This window comes from Dermacentor albipictus, unplaced genomic scaffold (genome assembly GCF_038994185.2).
Source record: "Dermacentor albipictus isolate Rhodes 1998 colony unplaced genomic scaffold, USDA_Dalb.pri_finalv2 scaffold_14, whole genome shotgun sequence".
NCBI lineage: Eukaryota > Metazoa > Arthropoda > Arachnida > Ixodida > Ixodidae > Dermacentor > Dermacentor albipictus.
The window spans coordinates 739654-752188 of NW_027225568.1; positions in this window are offsets into that span (position 1 = coordinate 739654).

A 12535-nucleotide genomic window follows, 5' to 3' on the forward strand; every position below is an offset into this window, starting at 1 on the left:
GCTTTTCTCCGTCCTTCTCCATTGCGCTGTTGCTAATTATGTACCGATAACAACTTGCCCACTTAGCAAATGAAATTTCAAAATCGCGCGTTCTCCAGCGTGGGCCTTGAATTCGCGGCAGTTCGGTACTTCATCGTTTTCGGTTCCGCCGCGCGGTCGACCTCGCGTCTCGCGAAGGAATCCCGAGACAGCGTGCCACGGGCAAGGCGCGCCCGCAGAATCGCACAGGTGCGCGTGCAAACCACGCGACGCACGACCACGCGACGCAGCAGCAGCAGCAGCCTCATTACGCCCACCGCAGGGCAACGGCCTCTGCCACACTTCAGCAACTACCCCGGTCATGCAATAATTGTGGCCATGTTGTCCCTGCAAACTTCCTAATTTCATCCGTCCGCCTAACTTGCTGCCGCCCCCTGCTTACGCTTCCCTTCCCTTGGAATCCAGTCCAGAAACCTTAACGACCATCGGTTGTCTTCCCTCCTCATTCCGCGTCCTGCTCATGCCCATTTCTTTTTCTTGATTTCAACTAAGATTTCCTTAATTAGCGTTTGTTCCCTCACCCAATCTGCTCTTTTCTTATCCCTTAACGTTACACCTATCATTCTTCTTTACATAGCTCGTTGCGTCGTCCTCAATTTAAGTGGAACCCTTTTCGTAAGCCTCCAGGTTTCTGCCCCGTACGTGAGTGCTGGTAAAACACAGCTGTTATCCACTTTTCTCTTGAGGAATAATGGCAACCTGCTTTTCATGACCTGAGAATGCCTGCCAAACGCACCTTAGCCCATTCTTATTCTTCAGGTTATTTCAGTCTCATGATCCGGATCCGCGGTCACTACCTGTCCTAAGTAGATGTATTCCTTTGCTACTCCCAGTGCCACGCTACCTATCGTAAACTGGGGCGCTATAACGCAAAACTATTCCAAACATTTCTATTCCAATTCTGCTATCAGCCCTCCACGATTGGTCAAAAACTTATTTCGACCACGCCCACTTCCCCTGTCTGTCACGCGACGTCACGAAAACTGCGATAGCTCCCCATCTGATATGATGTGTACACACTGATTATGTATGACTTGACAGAAAAAAGAAAAACAGTTATTTCTGATTCGACCCCTTTTCGCCATTAGCCCTCGGCTATTGGTAAAAAGTTTTCGGGCTGCACCCACTTCACCTGCCTGTGACGCGACGTCACAAAACCGCACAAGCTCACCGCGTCAAAGTGACGTGTACGCGATAAAGATGCATCTATATGCCGAACAAAACTGAATTTTCTTCGGAATTGCCGCAGGCTGCCCCGTTCCGAAAGGAATAAAAAATGGCTGCCGCCGATCACTGAGATGCTGGCTACTCGCACCTGCCGGAGAGCATGGGTGTATTTGCATATAACAAAACTTCTTGCGTGGCCGTGTACCATTTTCGAGCCCGTTCGGCACATTTACCACCTCATTCTGCCAACCATTCGTTGCTGAGGGTCAGTTTTAGCGTCATTCTTAAGCTTCCGTTGCATGCCGCCATGATTCTCAACCAGCCACCACAAGCTAAGTAAGGGAAAGCTACCAATCGCAGACGACGGCACCACCCTCTCCATCCGGTTATCGATTTTCAGTGTACTGGCTCTGCCCCAGTGAATCCCTCTCCACTTGAGCGTTCTCCTCGCCTCTTGTCAGCCAATTAGATACGACAAGCCGCTCAGTGTAGGCAATGTTATTCGTTTCTCAAGCAAACAAAAGTGACCTCTTATGAACGAGGAGAGCGTTTTCATTGGTCTGATCAGACAACCCTGCGCCTGACCGCCTTGTACTTGCGTCGGTGGGTACGCAAATTTCACGTCAGGAGATTGGAATAGAAACATACTGGAATAGTTTTACGTTATAGGGCCCCCTGTTGTTCTCTTCACAGACTGTTGAACATTACCTTAGTTTTTCTGCAGATTAATTTTTAGACTCACCCTTCTGCTTTGCTTCTGAGTTACTAAGCAAGGCAATATCATCAGCAAATCGCAGGTTACTAAGGTATTCTCCATTCACTCTTATCCCAAACTGTTCCCAATCTAGGTCTTTGAATACCTCCTGTGAGCACGCTGTGAATAGCATTGGAGAGATCGTATCTCCATGCCTGACGCCTTTCTTTATTGGGATTTTGTTGCTTTCTTTATCAAGGACTACGGTGGCTGTAGAGCCGCTATAGATATCTTACAGTACTTTTTCATACGGCTCGTCTATACCCTGATTCCGTAATGCCTCCATGGGCCCCATAACGTAAAATTATTCCAAAATGTTTTTATTGTAATCTCCTGACGTCAACTTTGCCTAACCGCCGACGCAAGCATCGGGCGGTCATCCGGAGTGTTGTCTGAACAGACCAATCAAACGCTCTCCTCGTACATAGGAGGTCACTTTTGTTTGCTTGAAAAATGTATAACAATGCTTACACTGAGCAGCTTGTTTTATCTAATTGGCTGACATCAGGCGAGGAGCACGCTCAGGTGGAGAGGGATTCGATGGGGCCGAGCCACTGCGCTGAAAATCGATAACCTGACGAAGAGAGTGGTGCCGGCGTCTGCGATTGGTCCGCTTTCCCCTACTTAGCTTGAGGTGGCTGGTCGAAAATTGCGGCAGCATGCAACGGAAGGTTAGGCATGCCGCTAAAACGGATCCTCAGCAAAAAAAAGTTGGCAGAGCGAGGTCGTAAACGAGCCGAAAGTGGTCGAAAACGTTACACGGCCATGCAGAAAGATTTATTGTAGAAAAATACACTCATGCTCTCCGGCACGTGCTAATAGCCGGTGCCTGAGTGATCGGCGGCAGCCATCTTTTATTCCTTTCGGAACGGGGCAACCTGCGGCTATTCAGAAGAAAATTCAGTTTTGTTCGGCATATTAATGCATCTTTAACGCCCACACGTCCCTTTGACACGGTGAGTTTTCGCGGTTTTGTGACGTCGCGTGACAGGCAGGTGAAGTGGGTGCAACCCGAAAAGGTTTGACCAATAGCCGAGGGCTAATGGCGAAAAGGCCTCGAACAAGAAATAGCTATTTTTTCTTTTGTTCGGTCAAATCATGCATAGTCAGCGTGTACAGGTCGTATGATATGGGGAGCGATCGCGGTTTTCGTGACGTCGCGTGATAGACAGGTAAAGTGGGGGTGGTCCAAAAAAATTTTTGGCCAATCGCGAGGGCCGCTTGCAGAAATGGAATAGAAAAGTTTGAAATAGTTTTACGTTATAGCGCCCCATGACTTCTGAGGTTTCGACTGAATTAAACGCTTTCTCGTAATCAATGAAAGCTATATATAAGGGTTGGTTATATTCCGCACATTTCTCTATTTCATTTCATTTATTTACACTTAAGGCCGTACAGGAATTACAGAGAAGAGTGGCAATAGAAAAAAAAAGAAAAAAATAGCTAATGAGGCAGCACATGGTCACAGATAGCCGACTTGAACACATCATGGTCTGTGATAGTGACGATGGATGCGGGAAGGCGATTCCAGTCTTGACTTGTTTTCGGGATGAAGGCTTCGAGGTATACATTGCTTTTACACTGAGGCACCCCAACCTTCACTCGATGATCAATACGGGATGACAAATGGCTCGGTGGCGAAAAAAGTGTAATTTTTAGCTCATTATTAGTGTAGTATATTTTGTGCAACAGGCATAAGGGGGAAATTCGACGTCTAATAGAAAGGAGAGGTAGTTCAAGCATTTGCTTCATGTTTGTAACGCTGGCTAAGCGATAGTAGTTAGAGAGGATAAACCTAACTGAGTGGTTCTAAACCGATTCTATGGACTGTGTTAACGAGCTAGTGTACGGGTCCCATACCGATGAAGCGTACTCGAGTTTAGAACGCACGAGTGTTTTATATAGTAGTAGTTTGAGCGGAATGGGAGCGAGGCGGAAATTCCGCCTAATAAAACCAAGGGAACTGTTAGCTTTGTTAATAACATGGTGGATATGCTTCTGCCATGACAGATTATTAGTGATATGGACACCTAGATACTTGTAGCTGTCGACGAACTGAAGAGGGCAACCGTTAAGATCATAGCCCTGAGAAATGGACTGGTTAATCTTTCGAGACACCCTCATTGCTTTACATTTGTTAATGTTTAGTTTCATAAGCCATGCATCACACCAGGAAGAAATTTTATTTAAGTCAGATTGAAGAACGGAGAAGTCAGACTCATTAGAAATTACGCAGTCATCTGCAAAGAGCCTTATGTTAGAAGTAACAGAATCAGGCAGGTCATTATTATAAATTAGAAAAAGAAGAGGCCGTATGACTGACCCTTGAGGAACACCGGATGTTACATTGCATGATTTAGAGTAATGATCATTAACAGAAACGTACTGTGTTCTATTCTGCAAGAAACATTCATCCACTTAAGCAGGTTACAATCAAGATGGAGTGCGCTAAGTTTCAGTAATAGTAGTCGATGTGAGACGGTATCGAAAGCTTTCGCGAAGTCAAGGAAGATGCAGTCAATAACTGAAGCTCGATCTAATGCGGAAGACAAATCATTAGTAAAGGTTAATAATTGAGTCTCACAAGAATAATTCTTGCGAAAACCATGCTGCTGTGACGCAAAAAAATTATTAGACTCGAGAAAGCTAACCAGGTTGCAGTAGATTATGTGCTCTAATAATTTCCATGGAATAGAAGTTAAGGAGATCGGCCGGTAGTTTAAGGGGTTATGTGTATCACTGGATTTGTGGACTGGAATCACCTTCGCCGTCTTCCAGTCGTCCGGAAGTGTTGAACTCAGCAAAGACTGCGTAAAAATATACGACAAGAAAGCAGATGAATATGCTACAGCACTCTTGAGGAATTTGTAATTTATGGTATCAACACCTGCCAATGAAGAAAGTTTAGCTTTCTTAATCAAATTGTGTATGCCTTCTAAATCGATCGAAATCGGCTCCATCTCAGGGTACGTAAAGGCACGTGCGGATGGTGAATTATCTATTAGAGCGTTAGAAAAAGATAGCGAGAATGTGTTGTTAATAACCATTGAGCAAAGCTCACGGGGGACCGGAAATCCATCGTCAGTTTTCAGAACGATTTCTGTGGGTTTGCGTACATTAGTAATGTTCCAGAACTTCTTAGGATTAGTTGTGAGCAGATGAGGTAGTGTTTCAGAAAAAAAGTAATTCTTGGCTGAGCGAATGGCCATTTTATATTCAGATGCGATAGCTACGTAAGCAGCTTTTGCTTTGGTTTCCCCAGATAGCTTGAAGCGTCGAAAAATGCATTTTTTCTTGTTAAGAATTTGTTTTAAACTCAAGTTAAACCAAGGAGCCCGATTGCATGATGATAATAGGTGAGTCGGAACATATTTTTCAGTTAGCGTCTGGACCTTGTTCTTGAAAAGGAGCCAGTTTTCTGCAATAGTTCTTTCCCAGAACTGAGGAAAAAAGAAATCGGCAAAACTTTGTAATTCGTTATTGATCGAGGAAAAATCAGCTCGTCTGCAGTCACAAATTTTCTTACGGTGTTTTAGACGCTGTGGCGAGCGTATGGGGATTGCAAAATGAATCACGCAATGATCGCTTAAACCAGGTATAATTGATACTGATGAAATTGAATCAGGGGATGTGGTGAAGACGAGGTCAATGATGTTGGCAGAAACTGCAGTGACACGGGTAGGCTCTTTAACAAACTGGGTGAGGCCAAATGTCACCTGACCAAATCACCTGACCGATAGTGTGAATATGGTCTATCGTTGAGTAGCGTTTACGGAATCATGCCTGGCCCTTTGGTTGACAGAAGTCTAAGGTGCTCCTGATTCTATTTCCGATTACCTTAGTAAATACCTTATAAGCAACGGACAGTAAGCTGATCGGTGTATAATTTTTCAAGTCTTTGGCGTCCCCTTTCTTATGAATTCAGATTATGTTGGCGTTCTTCCAAGATTCCGGTACGCGCGAGGTCATGAGGCATTGCGTTACAGGGTGGCCAGTTTTTCCTGAATGATCTGGCAACCATCCTTCAGCAAATCTGCTGTTACCTGATCATCCCCAGCTGCCCTCCCACTTTGCATAGCTCCCAAGGCTTTCTTTACTTCTTCCGGCGGTACTTGTGGGATTTTAAATTCCTCTAGACTATTTTCTCTTCCATTATCGTCGTGGGTGTCGCTAGTATGGTATAAATCTCCATATAACTCCTCAGCCACTTGAGGTATACCCGCGAGGTATACCCGTACTATAATGCTAGCCGCATTACTACTGTCCTAGACGCGGAAGATATTGCGGAATAAATGCAAGTGCTAACAAGAGAAAATCATCGCTACACTCTTTATATGTAACTGTATACAATTGAAGATTATCTGCATGTGTTCCGTAGCCATTGTTTAAGCATGCTGTCGACGAAAATTCACGTTGCCGTGCATGAATGAGGTCGTTGTTGAACATGCATGTTTAGCTTGAAACGCAATAACATAGCCTTCCTTTATGAAAATGAACAATGAGTTTCTGTAGAGAACGTGATGCGTTCCTAATGTGACATCAGTGTGGTATAAAATTTGTAAACAGGGATAAGGCGCCTCAGAAAGGCTGGCCAACGTTTAGAACGTTTCAACGTTTTTACCTCCTTCCGAAAATTCATAAAATTCCATCCACCGAACTATACACCGCTACTATCCCAGGTCGCCCCATAGTATCAAACAACAACACCCCGACAGAGAGCATCTCCACATTCCTTAACCACTTCCTTGGTGACTTGCCAAAAGCACAGCCGTCATTTGTGCAAGATACGCCCCGCCTGCTGAGAATTATACAGGACATTCATAGTAAAGGCACATTACCCCGCAACATAATTCTCGCAACACTAGACGTCACGGCCCTGTGCACCAACATTCCAATCGCTGATGGTTTATTTTCGATAAAACAAACGCTGTATAAACACAATGCACAACACAGTACTGAAGTCTACTTGTGTCTCCTTGAATTAGTTCTAACAGATATATCTACTTCGAACTTGAGGAGAGTCGCAACCTACAGATACATGGTACAAGCATGGGTACGCCTTTTGCACCAACCCATGCGAACATATTCATGGGGATTCTCGAAACAGATTTCCTATCGCGCTGCATTGACAAGCCCCACACATACTTACTTATTTATTTTTTTTATTTATTTTACAAGTACTGCCAGCCTTGTTACCAGGCCTTAGGCCGAAGTAGGCATCTGAAAAAAACAAAAAAACAAATATGAAATAAGATCAAACAAGACAACAGACACTGAACAAGAATCTGCGTAACAAACAACATAAGAGAAACCTTTCACAATCATGATTTGACTGGTAAAAACTAGGGATGAACGCTATGGTTTATTCACAAAGTACAGAAAGAAAGGATGAAACCGTTGGACATTCGACAGTTGTGGCAGGTAGTGCGTCCCATTCGGAAATCATGCGCGGGAAAAAAGAATTTTTAAATACGTTGGTCCTGCAGGTAAAATCTCTAACTTTCTTTTGTGATAACAGCGTGTGTAGCGGTGACCGCCGGTAGAATATATGCTGTTTTAGCTATTCCTAATTGATTGTTATACAGTAAGAAGAAAATTTTCATTCTGTCCCGGTAACGCCTTATTGCAAGGTTTTCCAGTTCTGCAGCTTCTAGAAGAGATGATGGGTATGTGCGCCAGCTGTACGAATTGAAAATAAACCTGGCTAATTTTCTTTGGGCTTTCTCAATGTGAGTGACATTGGTTTGTGTGTGCGGATCTCAGACAATCGCAGCGTATTCTAGAATGGGTCGGATGAATGTTTTATATGCTAAGAGTTTTATTTCAGGTGATACCTACGATACATGGACGACATATTCATAATATGGGGACATGGTCAAGACAGTTTAGAGAAATATGTAGGATTTCTAAACTCTTTTCATCCAACAATAAAATTCACATCAGAATCCTCAACTGAGCGCATAAACGTTCTGGACACAACAATATACGTTGACAATGGGGCGCTAAAGACAACGCTCTGTAGGAAACCTTTCGACAAACAACAGTACCTAGAATATACGAGCTACCATCCCAGACATAGCAAACAAGCATCTTTAAAGGCCAAGCCACACGACTACGTCACATTTGCGTTGAAAACCAAGACTACATAGACAGACTCGATAACCTTAAGGAAACCCTATCAAACAGGAACCACCCAAACAGTGATCTTCAAAAAGCCTACACCGCTGCAACCAAACTTGATCGAGCCGAGGTCCTCAAGCCCCGCCCGAGGATCACAAGAACAACAACGACAACAACGCCTCTTCTTGCTACTAAATTCTCAAACGCACTCCCAAACGTGAATAACATCCTCAGTAAATTCTGCCCAATTCTCACGAGTAACCAGAAACTTAAGATTTTTCCCAACCCGCCCAGAGTAGCCTACAGACGCAACACTAATTTTAAGGCGATTCTTGTGCATGCCAAACTAAGGACAAAGAGGACGTTGGGAACTGGTCCCTGTGGCCGCCCCAGGTGCTCTATATGCAAACATATTCAGTCTACTACCATAAAAAGTACAGCGTCGAATTATACGCACACAAGGTAACTTCGGCTTTCACCTGCACATCAAGCAACGTAGTCTAGGGCGCTATAACGTAAAACTATTCCAAACTTTTCTATTCCCAATCTGCAATCAGCCCTCCGCGATTCGTCAAAAACGTTTTTGGAGAACCCTCCTTCACCTGTCTGTCACGCGACGTCATGAAAACCGCGAAAGCTCCCCATCTGATATGACGTGTACGCACTGATTATGCATGATTTGACGGAAGAAAAGAAAAATGTTCTGATTCGATGCCTTTCCGTCATTAGCCATCGGCTATTGGTCAAAAGTTTTCGTGTTGCACCCACTTCACCTTCACCGCAAAACCCACTACACCGCAAAAACTCACCGCGTCGAAGTGACGTGTAGGCGTTAAAGATGCAATTATATGCCGAACAAAACTGAATTTTCTTCTTAATAGCCGCAGGCTGCCCCGTTCCGAAAGGAATAAAAGATGGCTGCCGCCAATCGCTCAGGCACTGGCTACTCGCACCTGCCGGAGAGCATGGATTTGTTTGCGTGTAATAAATGCTTTTTGCGTGGCCGTGTAATGTTTTCGAACATTTTCTGCACGTTTACCACCTCGCTCTGCCAACTCCTTTTTTTTTGCTGAGGATCCATTTTAGCGTCATTCTTAAGCTTCCGTTGCCTGCCGCCGCGATTTTGAACCTGCCGCTGGAAGCTAAGTAAGGGAAAGTGGACCAATCGCAGACGCCGCCACCACCCTCTTCATACGGTTATCGATTTTCAATGCACTGGCTCGACCCCATCGAATCCTTCTCCACTTGAGCGTGCTCCTCGCCTCTTGTCAGCCAATTAGAGAAGACAGGTCGCTCAGAGTAGGCAACGTTATTCGTTTTTCAAGAAAACAAAAGTGACCTCCTATGTACGAGGAGAGCGTTTGACTTGTCCGTTCAGACTACCCTGCGGTGACCGCACGATGCTTGCGTCGGCGGTTACGCAAATTTGACGTCAGGAGAGTAGAATAAAAACACATTGGAATAGTTTTACGTTATAGGGCCCCTACTTTCTAGAATGTGCCGCTTGCAGCAAGTACACAGGTGAGACTGGACAACAAATTCATACAAGACTCAACGGTCACCGCGCGGACACAAAACACCAGTTACCTAAAGCAGTAGCCAACCACTTTAATGAACATGGTCATATATTTGACAAAGAAAGGCTCTATATACTACAAACAAGTTTCCATCCACCTTGCGAAAGGAAATATACGGAATCATACCTCATACACAAGTTTAATTGCCTACACCCGACGGCAATTAATTTGGCACGTGGCAACTTAGAATCTTTAAAAGCGGTAACTTAAATCCGGAATTCCCATATTGTCAACCAAGACACAAAACACATTATGCCCCAGCTAACCTTAATTCTTAACCTCACCTATTCCTCCATTTCGAAAAGTTTTTTCCTGCCTACTACTCAATTTAATATACTCTTTCATGTTTTTACGTTTATATCAACTGTACGACCCCCTTTTCCCAAGATAGGTCCTCCTATCGAAACGTTGGCCAGCCTTTCTGAACACCTTATCCCTGTTTACAAACTTTATACCACAGTGTGCTATTCCATCTGTCAGCCCCTTTCTCGAGAATGTGACATCAGACATTCATAAGAAATGCATTGTCTAATGTTTTCTGGCATCAAAAGTACATTAGAGAATTAAATGACAATGCACCTTAAAGAGAGAGAGATGCAAATGAGAGAAAGGCAGGGAGGTTAACCAGTCTTAAAACCTCCGGTTTGCTACCCTGCACTAGGGGAAGGGAAAGGGGAGGTCAAGACGGAAAGAAGAGCGTGACAAAAATAAAAGCGCGAGCAAAAATATGAAAAGGGATGGAATGGGTTCACTATAGTCTTTCTAATAGGCCACTGTCACGTAGAAAAGTCACCAAAGCCTTGATCGGTTTTTGCTGCGAGGACAGTTCACGTCGGCATTCCAAAAATGCACCTTAAGATTTCTAATGAGAAGAGTATACAGCTTTTTTGTGTTATTGCTAATGTCAAAGTACATCATATAATAACGTGTACGACGTCAAGTCGTGAAAAATTCTTTATAATGCGAATGCATTAAATGCCTCATGAGGCGTAAAATCCGGCTTTGTCGGCGTGAGCACACGATGTACAAAAAGGTTACACACTCTCGACCTTTCATGGGAGTCGAACCCACTATCTAGGTTGTTAATTAAGGCTACGAACCCACGAGCTTAGGTGTTGATTAAGGAACAGTTAATTAAGATAGAGTTAATAAAGGCACTGGAACCCACGACCTCTGGTGGGAGTCGAGCCCACGACCTTTAGTGTTAATGAAGGTAATGTTAATTAAGACATAGTTAATTAAGACACAGTTATATAGGATAATTTTTTATGTACTCGAACCCACAACCTTGGTGGAAGTGGAACCCTCCAGCTTTGGTGTTAATGAATGCGATGTTAATTAAGGCGCATTTATTTAATATGTAGTTAATCAAGGCACTTGAGCCCGCGACCTTAGGTGGGAGTTGAACTCAGGACCTTTGGTGTTAATGAAGACAATGTTAATTAAGGTATTGTTCATTAACATATGCATAATATAGGCACTCGAACGCACAACCATTGTTGTTAATGAATGTGATGTTAATTAAGACTCTGTTAATTATATATGGATCAATAAAGCAGTTGAACCCATGACATTGGGTGGGTGTCTAACCCCCGAACTTTGGTGTTAATGAAGAGGATGTTAACTAATTTACGAATAATTAAGACAGCTAGTTAAGGCACTCGGACCCATGACTATTGGTGGGAGTCGAACCCACGACCGTTGGTGTTAATGAACATGATGTTAATTAAGGCGCCGTTAATTAGCATATAGTTAATCAAGCCACTTAAGACAATTAAGACACGATTCCCACCTTGGGTGGGAATCGAACCCTCGACCTTTGGTGGGAGTTGTTTAGATTCACCCTTAGGGGCAGTCCAAGAGACAGAAATGAAGAAAACGATATTACACAGCCTGAGCGCGGAGTACTGTGTTACCAAGAATGTATTGTTTAAATAAATAAAGAAGGCGATGCATGCTCTGGAAACGATTACTGATTTATCCGCGCTAGGCACAAAACACAGACGTTTTTTTTTTTTTAAAGAGCACTCTGAGTTCGTGTTACCCCGTTGTCACGTTGGGTAAACAGTGCAAACATATAGCGTACGCCTTGTTCTGCGTAGTTTGGTTTCTCGGCTGTCTTACTTGCCTTTAAGTGGCAATCGACAATTTTGCAGATTGACATGATCATGACAAAGAAAACTACACGTCAACGGCAGCGTCTATTTGCTGGAACGCACTGTAGTACTTGGTTGCAAGCACGTCGTACACCGGTGCACATTTCTGGCACATACCATGCACATAAGACAAATGCACGCTGCCGAGACAGGTGGGTTTTTCGAGGAATCTTGATGGGTAGCACGATCAGCACAGAAGGCACGGACGTCAGGAGCGCAACCCGCTCACATTAAACACACTAACACGAAAGAAGATACAGACGACAGGGGTGTAAGCTGTGCCACAAGAGCAGATTTGATGCCTTCCGACTGACACTGCTGCAACGCGCACCGAAACATCGCACACTGCACATGTGTACCTCGTAGATTGCGTCAACAATATCTGAGGCTAACGACAGCAGGAAGTTATTTAAAATGAAGTGACGGCGCATGTAGCACGGGATTGCGTGGAAGACGTAATTCGCGGGTTTTAATAGAGGTGACCGAAGTGCAAATCGTTCAAATAACGCCACAGCGACGGCTTTCTATAGGGGTAGCATTTTTTTTTAAGGCCATGTTTTTGCTGCCTGCAGACGGCTGAAGCGATTCAACATCGAAAATGTGTCACAGAATTTCTTTCTATGCCAAAGTATATAGCTTACAATGTAAATTTATCTGTGGTTCTGTTTGTCTTGCAACATCTATGCGCAGTTGGGCGCAATACGGCACAAAACATGAGTGTA